This window comes from Phyllobates terribilis, unplaced genomic scaffold (assembly GCF_046119375.1).
Source record: "Phyllobates terribilis strain yellow unplaced genomic scaffold, ASM4611937v1 Scaffold_1__5_contigs__length_1240528914, whole genome shotgun sequence".
NCBI lineage: Eukaryota > Metazoa > Chordata > Amphibia > Anura > Dendrobatidae > Phyllobates > Phyllobates terribilis.
In genome coordinates this window covers 265,368,261-265,382,029 of record NW_027362761.1, presented here as the reverse complement: position 1 = coordinate 265,382,029, position 13,769 = coordinate 265,368,261, and positions in this window count along the sequence as shown.

The following is a 13,769-nucleotide window of genomic DNA, read 5'->3' as shown; positions in this document are numbered from 1 at the left end:
CGGTCACTTGCCGTGACCTCCAGCACGTTCTTCCAGAGACTGCCCTGATCACTTGCCGTGACCTCCTGCCCGTACACCCAGAGACTGTCCCGGTCACCTGCTGTGACTGCCTGACTGGTCGCCACCCGCTCCCTTACAAGGACCGCTCCCTTGTATAGTAGCCCAGAGGTTCCGCCTCCCAGACCCGTTACAGTTTGCTCGGGCCATGGAACCCGGTGGCACCCAAGCTCCCTCGCTCTCGGACCTGTGTCATGAACTGTCCCGTCAAAGGTCCCAACAGGAGTCCATCCTGGGTCACCTGCGGAATGTCAATACTCGCCTGGACACTCTGACTGTTCCACCAACAACCTCCGCCAGTGCCATGTCTCGCAATCCGGCAGCTCCGCTGTCCACTAACACCATGATATCCTACCCCGGACCTCGGCTTTCTGCACCTCCTCGCTTCGGAGGCGACTCAGCCCAGGCTCGGGGCTTCATAAATCAGTGCACCCTGCAGTTTGAACTATTGTCCCACCAGTTTAACTCCGACCGAGCCAAAATTGCATTCATCATGTCCCATCTCACCGGGGAGGCCCTGGCCTGGCTAAATCCTCTATGGGAGAGAGGAGACCCCCTGGTGTCCAACTTGCCTGCTTTTCTCACGGCCTTCCGGAAAGTCTTCGACGAACCCGGACGGAAGACCTCATCCGCATCATCGTTGCTACGCCTCCGTCAGGAAAGTCTCACCGTGGGCCAATATGCCATACGGTTCCGTACCCTTGCCTCAGAGCTGGCCTGGGATAACGACGCTCTGGTTTCCGTCTTCTGGGAGGGTCTGTCCGGCCGTATTAAAGATGAACTTGCCGGTCGGGACATTCCTACCACTCTCGATGACTTAATAACTCTTGCCACCCGGATTGACCTACGGTTCCAGGAGCGTGCCAGAGAGGTCACCCGTGAGAGGAGGTTACCACGTCTAGCTCCTACTTTTCAGAAACCCGTCACTCCTTCTGTCTCTAACCAGGTACACCCTCCTGAGCCTATGCAGGTCGACCAGACCAAGATGGTCAAGACCCGTCAGGACTTACGCTGTGCCGAGGGGACCTGCTTCTACTGTGGCAGTAAGGAGCACCGGATCCGTGCCTGCCCGGAGAGGTCGGGAAACGCCTGTGTCTAGGTTCGCTCAGAGAGGTCCACCTAGACAAGAATAAATCCTCTCCATCCCTGTTGTTGTCAGTTTCAATCGTCTACGGGGAGAACCGTTATTTCGAACTAGCCCAACTGGACTCTGGAGCAGCCGGGAATCTTATTTCACAGTCCCTGGTAGAGAAATACCGCATCCCCACCAAACCTCTGGTTGTACCCTTGTCTGTTGCTGCCGTGGATGGGGGGCTCTTACCACGCCCCATCCAACTCATCACCGAATCCATTACTCTGCAGGTGGGAATGCTGCATTCTGAAAGTATCTCCTTCCATGTTCTGCCTGGACTCTCTCACGCCCTCTTGCTAGGCCTACCTTGGCTCCAGAGACATGCACCCGTTCTTGACTGGCAGACCGGAGAAGTCCTTCGCTGGGGACAGGGCTGCCATAAGACCTGTCTGGTTCCCGTTCATCCCGTCCGTCCTTCTCCTACCCCAGCTAATCTACCTGGACTTCCGATTCCTTATTGGTCTTATGCTGATGTCTTTAATAAAAAGGAGGCAGAGACACTACCCCCTCATAGACCATACGACTGCCCTATCGACCTGTTACCTGGTACTTCTCCTCCCCGTGGGCGTATTTATCCATTATCCGCTGCTGAGACCCGGTCGATGTCCGAATATATTGAGGAGAATCTGGCCAGGGGATTCATCCGGAAATCTACCTCCCCGGCGGGAGCAGGCTTCTTTTTCGTCAAAAAGAAGGACGGCTCTCTCCGTCCCTGTATAGACTATAGAGGCCTTAACCAGATCATGGTGAAGAATAAGTACCCCCTTCCGCTCATTCCGGAGTTATTTGATCGTCTGAGGGGGGCTAGAATCTTCACCAAACTGGACCTCCGTGGGGCGTACAACCTGGTTCGTATCCGTCAGGGGGATGAATGGAAGACAGCATTCAACACCCGAGACGGCCACTATGAATATCTGGTAATGCCCTTTGGCCTCTGTAACGCTCCTGCCGTCTTTCAAGAGTTGGTCAATGACATCTTCCGGGACCTTCTCTACTCCTGCGTAGTGGTGTACCTGGACGACATCTTGGTCTTCTCTCCGGATCTCCAGACTCACCGGAGGGATGTTCGTCAGGTCCTGCTCAGGCTCAGGCAGAACCATCTCTCCGCTAAATATGAGAAGTGCCTCTTTGAGCAGACCTCGCTTCCGTTTCTGGGCTACATTATCTCTCAGACCGGCCTACAAATGGATCCTGAGAAACTGTCTGCCATCGAGAAATGGCCCCGACCAGAGGGGTTGAAGGCTATTCAACGGTTCCTGGGCTTCGCCAACTATTACCGCCTCTTCATCCCGCACTTCTCTTCCCGGACTGCCCCAATTTCCGCGCTCACCCGTAAGGGTACTAATCCCAAAGAGTGGCCGCCCGAAGCAGAGGAGGCCTTTCTTTCCCTAAAACAGGCCTTCTCTTCCGCCCCGGTGCTGCATCGCCCGGACGGCAACAAGCAGTTCTTCCTGGAAGTTGACGCCTCCTCCTCTGGAGCCGGAGCGGTACTTACTCAAAAATCATCTTCCGGGAGAATGGTAACTTGTGGCTTCTTCTCCAAACTCTTCTCCTCTTCTGAGCGCAACTATTCCATAGGAGACCGAGAGTTATTGGCCATCAAGCTGGCGTTGGAGGAGTGGCGTTACCTACTCGAGGGGGCTCTTCATCCGGTAATAATTTACACTGACCACAAGAACTTGGCTTACCTCCAGCATGCCCAGAGACTTAACCCGCGCCAAGCCCGGTGGTCCTTGTTTTTTGCTCGCTTTGATTTTGTTCTTCATTTTCGCCCGGCTGACAAAAACGTCAAAGCAGACGCCTTGTCCCGATCCTTTCTGGTGTCCGATCTCGAGGAAGAACCTAAACATATCATCGATCCCGCCAGAGTAATGCAGGTGGCTCCCGTGAGTCTAAATCGTCTCCCTCCCGGTAAGACGTTTGTTTCAGTACCTGATCGGGAGAAGATCCTACACTGGGGCCATTCGTCTAAACTAGCTGGCCACGCCGGTCAGAAAAAGACCCTCCAGCTTATTGCCCGGCACTATTGGTGGCCTACCCTGCACAAGGACATAATAGACTTTGCTTCTGCCTGTGTGTCCTGCGCCCGCAACAAAGTCCCGAGACATCTGCCAGCCGGACGCCTCCTTCCGCTTCCTGTACCTGCTGCCCCCTGGCAGCATATAGCAATGGACTTTATAACTGATCTCCCCATCTCTGCCGGTTGTACGGTCATTTGGGTGGTCGCTGACCGCTTTTCCAAGATGGCTCACTTTATTCCCCTGCCAGGCCTTCCGTCTGCACCCGAGCTGGCTAAAGACTTTATCCGCCACATCTTCCGTCTTCATGGCCTGCCCCTCCACATCGTGTCGGATCGTGGGGTACAGTTCACCTCACGTTTCTGGAGAGCCACTTGTAAACTACTAGACGTCACCCTGGACTTCTCTTCCGCTTACCACCCACAGTCCAATGGTCAAGTGGAGCGGATCAATCAGAACCTGACCAGTTACCTCCGGCACTTTGTTAATGCCCACCATTCTGACTGGGTGGATCTCCTACCATGGGCCGAGTTCTCTTATAATAATCACGAGAGCGAATCCTCCTCCAAATCCCCGTTTTTTGTAGTCTTTGGTCAGCATCCTCGGATTCCTTTTCCTGTCTCCACCTCTGTGGACAACCCGGCTGTGGAATCTCTCGTTAGCAAATTTTCCTCCATATGGGAGAGTACCCGGTCCGCACTCCTTCTGTCATCCGAGCGTATGAAAAGACACGCTGACAAAAAACGCCTGGATCCTCCACAATTTCGTCCAGGAGATAAAGTCTGGCTCTCATCTAAATATGTTCGACTCAAGATACCTTCTTACAAGTTAGGGCCTCGGTTCATCGGTCCTCTGGAGGTCATCAGTCAGATCAACCCGGTGGCCTATAAATTGAAACTCCCGGCCAACTTACGGATCCCTAACTCCTTCCATGTATCTCTCCTCAAACCCGTGGTGCTTAACTCTTTTTCCAAGTCTACAGGTACGCCTCCTGCTCCGGTTTCTGCTGAGGACGAGTTTGAGGTAGAGAACATTCTTGCCACCAAAAGGGTAAGAGGAAAGACCTTTTTTCTGGTAGATTGGAAGGGGTTTGGTCCTGAGGAGAGAACGTGGGAGCCCCGGGAGAACATCCATGCCCCTCTCATCCTAGCTAAATTTCTATCTGGCCTAAAAAAGGGGGGGCCTAAAGGGGGGGTACTGTAGTGCCGGTGTCCCTGCCCTCTGCTAGGCAGGGACGCTGTTCCCCTCACCGCTCTGCTCCGTGCCCGGCGTCCCTCTCCCGCTCTGCTGGCAGCGCGCGCTCCTTCCCGGACACTCTGCTTAGGGCGCGCGCGCGCGCCCTCCCTCCCTCTTAAAGGGGCCGCGCGCGCCGTCCTAAGGAGTCCCCGGCCAATGGCCGGAGGACTTTACCATATATAAGGCACCTCCTCCAAAATGGAGGTGCCCGAGCAATGTTGTTGCACCGTTCTACTCTGCTTCAGCCCTCAGGTCCCGTTGCCAGTTACCTGCCAGATTCCTGCCAGCTTGCTGTCCTAATCCTGCCTGATTTCCTGTTACCTGCCTGCCTGCCTGAGGTCTGACGGTCTGCCTTACAACTCCGGTCAGTCTGTCTAAGGACCAACTTGCCCGCTCACCTGGGAGCGCACATCAGCTACCTGCCTGCTTGCCTGAGGTCCGACGGTCTGCCTTACAACTCCGGTCAGTCTGCCTATGGACCAGCTTGCCCGCTCACCTGGGAGCGCTTCTCCGCTACCTGCCTGCTTGCCTGCCCGGAGGCTCCGCTGTCACGTGCTGTGACCACCAGCTATTCCAGACTCTTGCCCGCTCACCTGGGAGCGCTTCTCCACTACCTGCCTGCTTGCCTGCCCGGGGGTTCCGCTGTCACGTGCTGGGACCACCAGCTATTCCAGAGACTCTTGCCCGCTCACCTGGGAGCACTTCTCCGCTACCTGCCTGCTTGCCTACCTGGAGGCTCCGCCGTCACGTGCTGTGACCACCTGCTATTCCAGAGACTCTCGCTTGCTCACCTGGGAGCACACATCCTCCATCTGCCTTGCTAGCCTACCTGGAGGTTCAGCCATCACAGGTCGTACCTGTTAGAACCTTGCTGTTAGGTTTTTTTTCCTTTGCTGGTCACATGACTTTGTTGGCCTATTTAATCCTGCTCCGCCCTTCTGGCTTTGCTGGACTTCATTGTATATCTACTTTCTAGCTAGCCTGTGCTCTGTATCTAACTCTGTTAGTTTGCTTGGTCTTCGGACCTCTATGTTCTATCTATTTTGTTTGTTCGTCTGTCTGCTACTATTTCTGTTAGGAGGTGTCCCATATTCCTCCCAGTCCTTAGTACTTGTAGGGATTCCCTCCCCACATCTATAGGTCTTCGTACAGACTAGATTAGGACTTTAGCAGGTCTGATCGCAGGATCAGGTTCCCTGTTACATCGTAGGGATTCAGCTGAGTCTTATAGTAGGGACAGATCTCCTCTCTTTCCTTAGCTTTAGTAGCAGAACATAACAGTAAGTCCAGCCTGCAAATTCTCTAAGGAAAGATTTTTCTGTTCCATCATGGTGTCGGTTCAGGATTTGGCTCATCGCCTGCAGGGACTCTCTCTGGAGGTGGCCGAACTCCGTCAGCACGTGAGTAACTGTCCTGGAGCACATTTCTTGGAGCCTAAGGTATGTTTGCCGGATTTATTTTTTGGTGAACACCGAGAATTTTTTTCATTTAAAAATGCTTGCTTATTGTATTTTCGTTTGAGACCTAAGTCCTCTGGGGATGAATCCCAGCGCGTAGGGTTCATAATGTCACTTTTGCGCAAAGAGCCTCAGGAGTGGGCCTTTTCTTTGCAACCTAGTGATTCATGCTTCAGATCAGTGGATAGTTTTTTTTCTGCTTTGGGACTATTATATGATGATCCTGACCGTGTCGCATCAGCTGAGACTGAGTTGAGACGTCTAAAACAAGGATCGGGTAATGTGGAAAAATATTGTACACATTTTCGTCGTTGGTCCACTCAAACAGGGTGGAACGATTCTGCTCTGAAAAGTCTATTTCTTGCTGGGCTCAGTGAAAGGGTTAAAGACCTGCTAATTGCTTATCCTACACCTGAGGATTTGCAACAGGCTATGCAATTAGCTATACGGGTGGATAGAAGACTGCGTGCTAGGGTTAATGAGAGCAAATCCTCTGCTATGTCAGTTTCTGGTTATGATAATGTGTGTACTAACAGTGGTGAACCGATGGAGATTGGATCGGTGGCACCTCGCTCTCAAGAAAAAGACCGTCGTTTTTCGGAAGGCTTGTGCTTCTATTGTGGAAAATCTGGTCATTTGATTAAAGGCTGTGAGCTTCGGATGAAGAAAGAAAAAAAAATGGTCAGTCACGCCCGTATTGCCTGTTTAAATTCCAAGGGTATATTTTTAGCTGCTTCCACGATTGCTGTGGTTTCTGTGGATGGCTCCCCTTTGAAGAATATTACTCTCAAGGTCAGTGAATTTCCTCTCACTATTAATGGTGTTCACCATGAGAAATTGGATTTGGTAGTGTTGAATAACTTGCCTTCTCCAGTAATATTGGGTTTGCCCTGGTTAAAATTTCACAATCCTGTACTGGATTGGTCTACCAGTGAAATTAAATCCTGGAGCCATAAATGTTATGACAAGTGTTGTAATGGGCGTATTGCAGCTTTGGATAGGGGAGAATTGCCTGTTCCTATTCAGGATTTTTGGAGAGTTTTTTCTGAGAAGGAATCGCAGGTTTTGCCTCCCCATAGAGACTATGATTGTTCTATTGAATTTGTCCCTGGAGCGACTCTTCCTAAAAGTCGTTTATTTAACCTTACCATTCCTGAGAGGAAGGCTTTGGAGGAATACATACAGACAAGTTTGGCCGCCGGTCACATTAGGCCCTCTAAGTCTCCTGTGGCGGTTGGATTTTTTTTTGTAAAAAAAAAGGATGGCGGTTTACGTCCTTGTCTGGATTTTCGTGAGATTAACAAAATTACGGTACGCAATCCTTACCCACTGCCATTGATTCCTGATCTGTTTAACCAGTTATTGGGGGCCAAGTGGTTCTCTAAAATTGACCTTAAGGGGGCATACAATCTGTTGCGCATGAAGGAGGGTGATGAATGGAAGACTGCTTTTAACACTCCTGTGGGTCATTTTGAGAATCTGGTTATGCCTTTTGGTCTTACTAATGCTCCTGCATTTTTTCAGAATCTGATTAATGACATCCTTAGACCTTTGATCGGTAAAAATGTGGTTGTGTATTTGGATGACATTTTGATTTATTCGCCAGATCTGGAGTCTCATTGGCGGAGCGTGCGTGAGGTATTACAGTTATTAATGGACAATTCGCTTTTTGCTAAGCTGGAGAAATGTGAGTTCGCTGTACAGAGAATTAGTTTTTTGGGCTACATTATCTCCAGCAAAGGTTTTGAGATGGATCCGGTTAAGGTTCAGGCTGTGCAGGAATGGCCTAGGCCTATTGGTTTGAAATCGATACAGAGGTTTTTGGGTTTCGCCAATTACTACAGAAAATTCATAAAAAATTTTTCTAGTATTGTCAAACCTCTGACTGATCTCACCAGGAAAGGTGCTGATGCGGTTCAGTGGTCTTCTGAGGCCATTGAAGCTTTTGTGTATCTCAAGGAGAGGTTCACCTCTGCTCCCATCCTTATACAGCCTGATGTTACTAGGCCGTTTTTGGTTGAGGTTGATGCTTCCTCTGTGGGAGTTGGCGCAGTATTGTCTCAGGATAACGGGGATGGATTACATCCCTGTGCCTTTTTTTCAAAAAAATTTTCGGAGACTGAACTGAATTACGATATTGGTAATCGGGAATTATTGGCTATTAAACTCGCATTTGAACACTGGCGCCACTTCTTGGAAGGTGCGGAATTTCCCGTTCAGGTTCTTACGGATCATAAAAATCTGATATATCTTGATGCTGCCAAGCGCCTGAATGCCCGTCAGGCTAGGTGGGCACTGTTTTTCTCGCGGTTTAATTTCTCCGTTACTTACATCCCTGGTACTAAGAATGTTAAGGCGGATGCCTTATCTCGCAGTTTTTCTCCCATAGTCGGTGCTGAGAAAGAGGAAAACATTTTACAAGAAGGTGTTGTGATAGCTGCTTTAGACTCCGTTTTGGAAGATGAGATTCTTAAAGCTCAGGAGAATGCCCCATCTAACACTCCTCATGGGAGGTTGTTTGTGCCTGGGACCTTTAGGAGAGATTTGTTTGTTGAGTGTCACGAATCTCGGTTGGCAGGTCATCCCGGAATCTCTGAGACCAAGAGACTGGTGGGTCGCAGTTTTTGGTGGCCTGGATGGCAGAAGGAAGTCATTAAGGGGGTGCGCCAATGTACTATATGTGCTAGATCTAAGTCCTCACATACTCCTGCTGCGGGGTTGCTATGTCCTTTGGAGGTCCCCAGTGCTCCTTGGACACATTTGGCTATGGACTTTATAACTGACCTTCCCCCCTCTGAGGGTTTTACTGTCATCTGGGTGGTCGTGGACCGTTTTAGCAAGATGTGTCACTTGGTTCCCTTCGTCAAACTGCCCTGCGCTAAAACTCTCGCTAAGGCCTTTGTCAAGGAAATTGTCAGACTTCATGGCGTTCCTACTGACATTGTTTCTGATAGGGGTCCTCAGTTCGTGGCTCGTTTTTGGCGTGCCTTTTGTGACAGGTTGGGAATTCATTTGTCGTTTTCGTCCGGATATCATCCTGAATCTAATGGCCAGACAGAAAGGAAAAACCAGGATGTTGAGCAGTTCTTGCGTTGTTTTGTGGCAGACAATCAAGAGGGGTGGTCTGAATTTCTGCCACTTGCCGAATTTGCTCTGAACAATCATACATCTTCTTCTGCTGGTTGTTCGCCTTTTTTTTGTTGTTCTGGGAGACATCCGTCGTTTGGGTCGTTCTCCAAGTTGGGATCTGCCGTGCCTGAGGAGGAGAATTTTTCCGGTGATTTGGAAAGAGTTTGGACGGATGTGCGTGGTAATCTTCAGGAGGCCAACAGAAAATCTAAAGACTACTTTGATAGGAAACGACAGGAGGTTTTGTTCGCTGTTGGTGACATGGTTTGGTTGTCCTCTAGGAATCTGCGGTTGAGGATTCCTTCTAAGAAATTGGGTCCCAAGTTTGTAGGGCCCTTTAAGGTGCTTCAGATTGTCAACCAATCTGCTGTTAGGTTGGAGGTTCCTACCTCCTGGAGAATTAATCCGGTCTTTCATGTCTCTCTGTTAAAAAAAGCTGTTGTGTCGGATGGTGACGCCTCTGCCTCTGTTCCTCCGGTGGTGGAGGACGGGGAATATGAAATTTCTCGCATCCTTGACTCTAGACGGTATAGAGGTAGTTTGCAGTATCTTGTGGCCTGGAAAGGTTTCGGACCCGAGGATAACTCTTGGGTGAGGTCAGATGATGTTTCCGCGTCCAGACTTATCAGAGCGTTTCACAGGAGATTTCCTGATAAGCCTGGTCCTAGGGGATCCGGAGGATCCTCTTAGAAGGGGGGGTACTGTTAGAACCTTGCTGTTAGGTTTTTTTTCCTTTGCTGGTCACATGACTTTGTTGGCCTATTTAATCCTGCTCCGCCCTTCTGGCTTTGCTGGACTTCATTGTATATCTACTTTCTAGCTAGCCTGTGCTCTGTATCTAACTCTGTTAGTTTGCTTGGTCTTCGGACCTCTATGTTCTATCTATTTTGTTTGTTCGTCTGTCTGCTACTATTTCTGTTAGGAGGTGTCCCATATTCCTCCCAGTCCTTAGTACTTGTAGGGATTCCCTCCCCACATCTATAGGTCTTCGTACAGACTAGATTAGGACTTTAGCAGGTCTGATCGCAGGATCAGGTTCCCTGTTACATCGTAGGGATTCAGCTGAGTCTTATAGTAGGGACAGATCTCCTCTCTTTCCTTAGCTTTAGTAGCAGAACATAACAGTACCTACCCTTTACCTAGAGACTGCCCCGGTCACTTGCCGTGACCTCCAGCCCGTTCTTCCAGAGACTGCCCCGGTCACTTGCCGTGACCTCCAGCCCGTTCTTCCAGAGACTGTCCTGATCACTTGCCGTGACCTCCTGCCCGTACACCCAGAGACTGTCCCGGTCACCTGCTGTGACTGCCTGCCTGGTCGCCACCCGCTCCTTTACAAGGACCGCTCCCTTGTATAGTAGCCCAGAGGTTCCGCCTCCCAGACCCGTTACAGAACCAAGTGACACATCTTGCTAAAACGGTCCACGACCACCCAGATGACCGTGAAACCTTCAGAGGGAGGAAGGTCAGTAATAAAGTCCATAGCCAGATGTGTCCAAGGTGCACTAGGAACCTCCAGAGGGCAAAGCAACCCCGCAGCAGGAGCATGCGAGACTTGGATCTAGCACACACAGTACATTGGCGCACCCACTTAATGACTTTCTTCTGCCATCCAGGCCACCAAAAACTGCGACCCACAAGTCTCTTGGTCTCAGAAATTCCTGAATGACCTGCCAACCGAGACTCATGACACTCAACAAACAAATCTCTCCTAAAGGTCCTAGGCACAAACAACCTCCCATGGGGAGTGTTAGATGGGGCATTCTCCTGTGCTTTAAGAATCTCATCCTCCAAAACGGAGTCCAAAGCAGCAATCACAACACCTTCTTGTAAAATGGTCTCCTCTTCCTCCTCAACACCGACCATGGGAGAAAAGCTGCGAGACAAAGCATCCGCTTTAACATTCTTGGTACCCGGGATGTAAGTAAGGGAAAAATTAAACCGCGAGAAAAAAAGTGCCCACCTAGCCTGACGGGCATTCAAGCGCTTGGCAGCATCAAGATAGATCAGATTTTTATGATCAGTGAAAACCTGAATGGGAAAATCAGCACCTTCCAAGAGGTGACGCCTGTAACGGGTCTGGGAGGCGGAACCTCTGAGCTACTATACAAGGGGGCGGTCCTTGTAAGGAAGCGGGTGGTGACCAGGGAAGACGGGCAGGTAGTCACAGCAGGTGAGCGGGACAGTCTCTGTGTAAACGGGCAGGTGGTCACGGCAAGTGACCGGGACAGTCTCTGGGTAAATGGGCAGGAGGTCACAGCAAGTGACCGGGGCAGTCTCTGGGTGAACGGGCAGGAGGTCACGGCAAGTGACCGGGACAGTCTCTGGATGAACGGGCAGGAGGTCACGGCAAGTGACCGGGGCAGTCTCTGGGTAAAGGGTAGGTACGACCTGTGATGGCTGAGCCTCCAGGTAGGCTAGCAAGCAGATGGTAGATGTGTGCTCCCAGGTGAGCAAGCGAGAGTCTCTGGATAAACGGGAGGTCACAGCATGTGACGGCGGAGCCTCCAGGTAGGCCAACAGACAGGCAGCAGATGAGCACTCCCAGGTGAGCGGGCAGGAGTCTCTGGAATGGCAGGTGGTCACAGCACGTGACGGCGGAGCCTCCAGGTAGGCCAACAGACAGGCAGCAGATGAGCGCACCCAGGTGAGCGGGCAGGAGTCTCTGGAATGGCAGGTGGTCACAGCGCGTGACGGCGGAGCCTCCAGGTAGGCTAGCAGGCAGGTAGCAGATGTGAGCTCCCAGGTGAGCGGGCAAGCTGGTCCATAGACAGACTGACAGGAGTAGGAAGGCAGACCGTCGGACCTCAGGCTAGCAAGCAGGTAGGAAGAATGTCAGGCAGGAAACAGACAGCAAACTGGCAGGTTTCTGGCAGGTAACTGGCAGGTAACTGGCAACGGGACCTGAGGGCTGAAGCAGAGTAGTGAACAGTGCAACAACATTGCTCGGGCACCTCCATTTTGGAGGAGGTGCCTTATATATGGTGAAGTCCTCCGGCCATTGGCCGGGGACTCCTTAGGACGGCGCGCGCGGCCCCTTTAAGAGGGAGGGAGCGCGCGCGCCCTAAGCACAGTGGCCGGGAAGGAGCGCGCGCTGCCAGCAGAGCGGGGGGAGGACACCGGGCTCAGAGCAGAGGGGTGAGGGGAACAGCGTCCCTGCCTAGCAGAGGGCAGGGACGCCGATGCTACAGTACCCCCCCTTTAGGCCCCCCCTTTTTTAGGCCAGAGAGAAATTTAGCTAGGATGAGAGGGGCATGGATGTTCTCCCTGGGCTCCCACGTTCTCTCTTCAGGACCAAACCCCTTCCAATCTACTAGAAAAAAGGTCTTCCCTCTTACCCTTTTGGTGGCCAGAATGTTCTCTACCTCAAATTCGTTTTCAGCGGAAACCGGAGCAGGAGGCGTACCTGTAGACTTGGAAAAATAGTTAAGTACCACAGGTTTGAGGAGAGATACATGGAAGGAGTTAGGGATCCGCAAGTTGGCCGGGAGTTTCAATTTATAGGCCACCGGATTGATCTGACTGATGACCTCCAGAGGACCGATGAACCGAGGCCCTAACTTATAGGAAGGAATCTTGAGCCGGACATACTTGGACGAGAGCCAGACCTTATCCCCTGGACGGAATTGAGGAGGATCCAGACGTTTTTTGTCAGCATGTCTTTTCATACGCTCGGATGACAGAAGGAGTGCGGACCGGGTACTCTCCCATATGGAGGAAAATTTGTTAACAAGAGATTCCGCAGCCGGACTGTCCACCGAGGTGGAGACGGGAAATGGGATCCGAGGATGCTGACCGAAGACAACAAAAAACGGGAATTTGGAGGAAGATTCGCTCTCGTGATTGTTGTAAGAAAATTCGGCCCATGGCAGGAGATCCACCCAGTCTGAATGGTGGGCATTAACGAAGTGCCGGAGGTAACTGGTCAGGTTCTGATTGATCCGCTCCACTTGACCATTAGACTGTGGGTGGTAAGCGGAGGAGAAGTCCAGGGTGACGTCTAGCAGTTTACAAGTGGCTCTCCAGAAACGTGAGGTGAACTGTACCCCACGATCCGACACTATGTGGAGGGGCAGTCCATGAAGACGGAAGATGTGGCGGATAAAGTCTTTAGCCAGCTCGGGTGCAGACGGGAGGCCTGGCAGGGGAACGAAATGAGCCATCTTGGAAAAGCGGTCAGCGACCACCCAAATGACCGTACAACCGGCAGAGACGGGGAGATCAGTTATAAAGTCCATTGCTATATGCTGCCAGGGGGCAGCAGGTACTGGGAGCGGAAGGAGGCGACCGGCTGGCAGATGTCTCGGAACCTTGTTGCGGGCGCAGGACACACAGGCAGAAACAAAGTCTATTACGTCCTTGTGCAGGGTAGGCCACCAGTAGTGCCGGGTAATAAGCTGGAGGGTCTTTTTCTGACCGGCGTGGCCAGCTAGTTTAGACGAGTGACCCCAGTGTAGGATCTTCTCCCGATCAGGTACTGATACGAACGTCTTACCGGGAGGGAGACGGTTTAGACTCACGGGAGCCACCTGCATTACTCTGGCGGGATCGATGATGTGTTTCGGTTCCTCCTCGAGATCAGACACCAGAAAGGAACGGGACAAGGCGTCCGCCTTGATGTTTTTGTCAGCCGGGCGAAAATGAAGAATAAAATCAAAGCGAGCAAAAAACAAGGACCACCGAGCTTGGCGCGGGTTAAGTCTCTGGGCATGCTGGAGGTAAGCCAAGTTCTTGAGGTCAGTG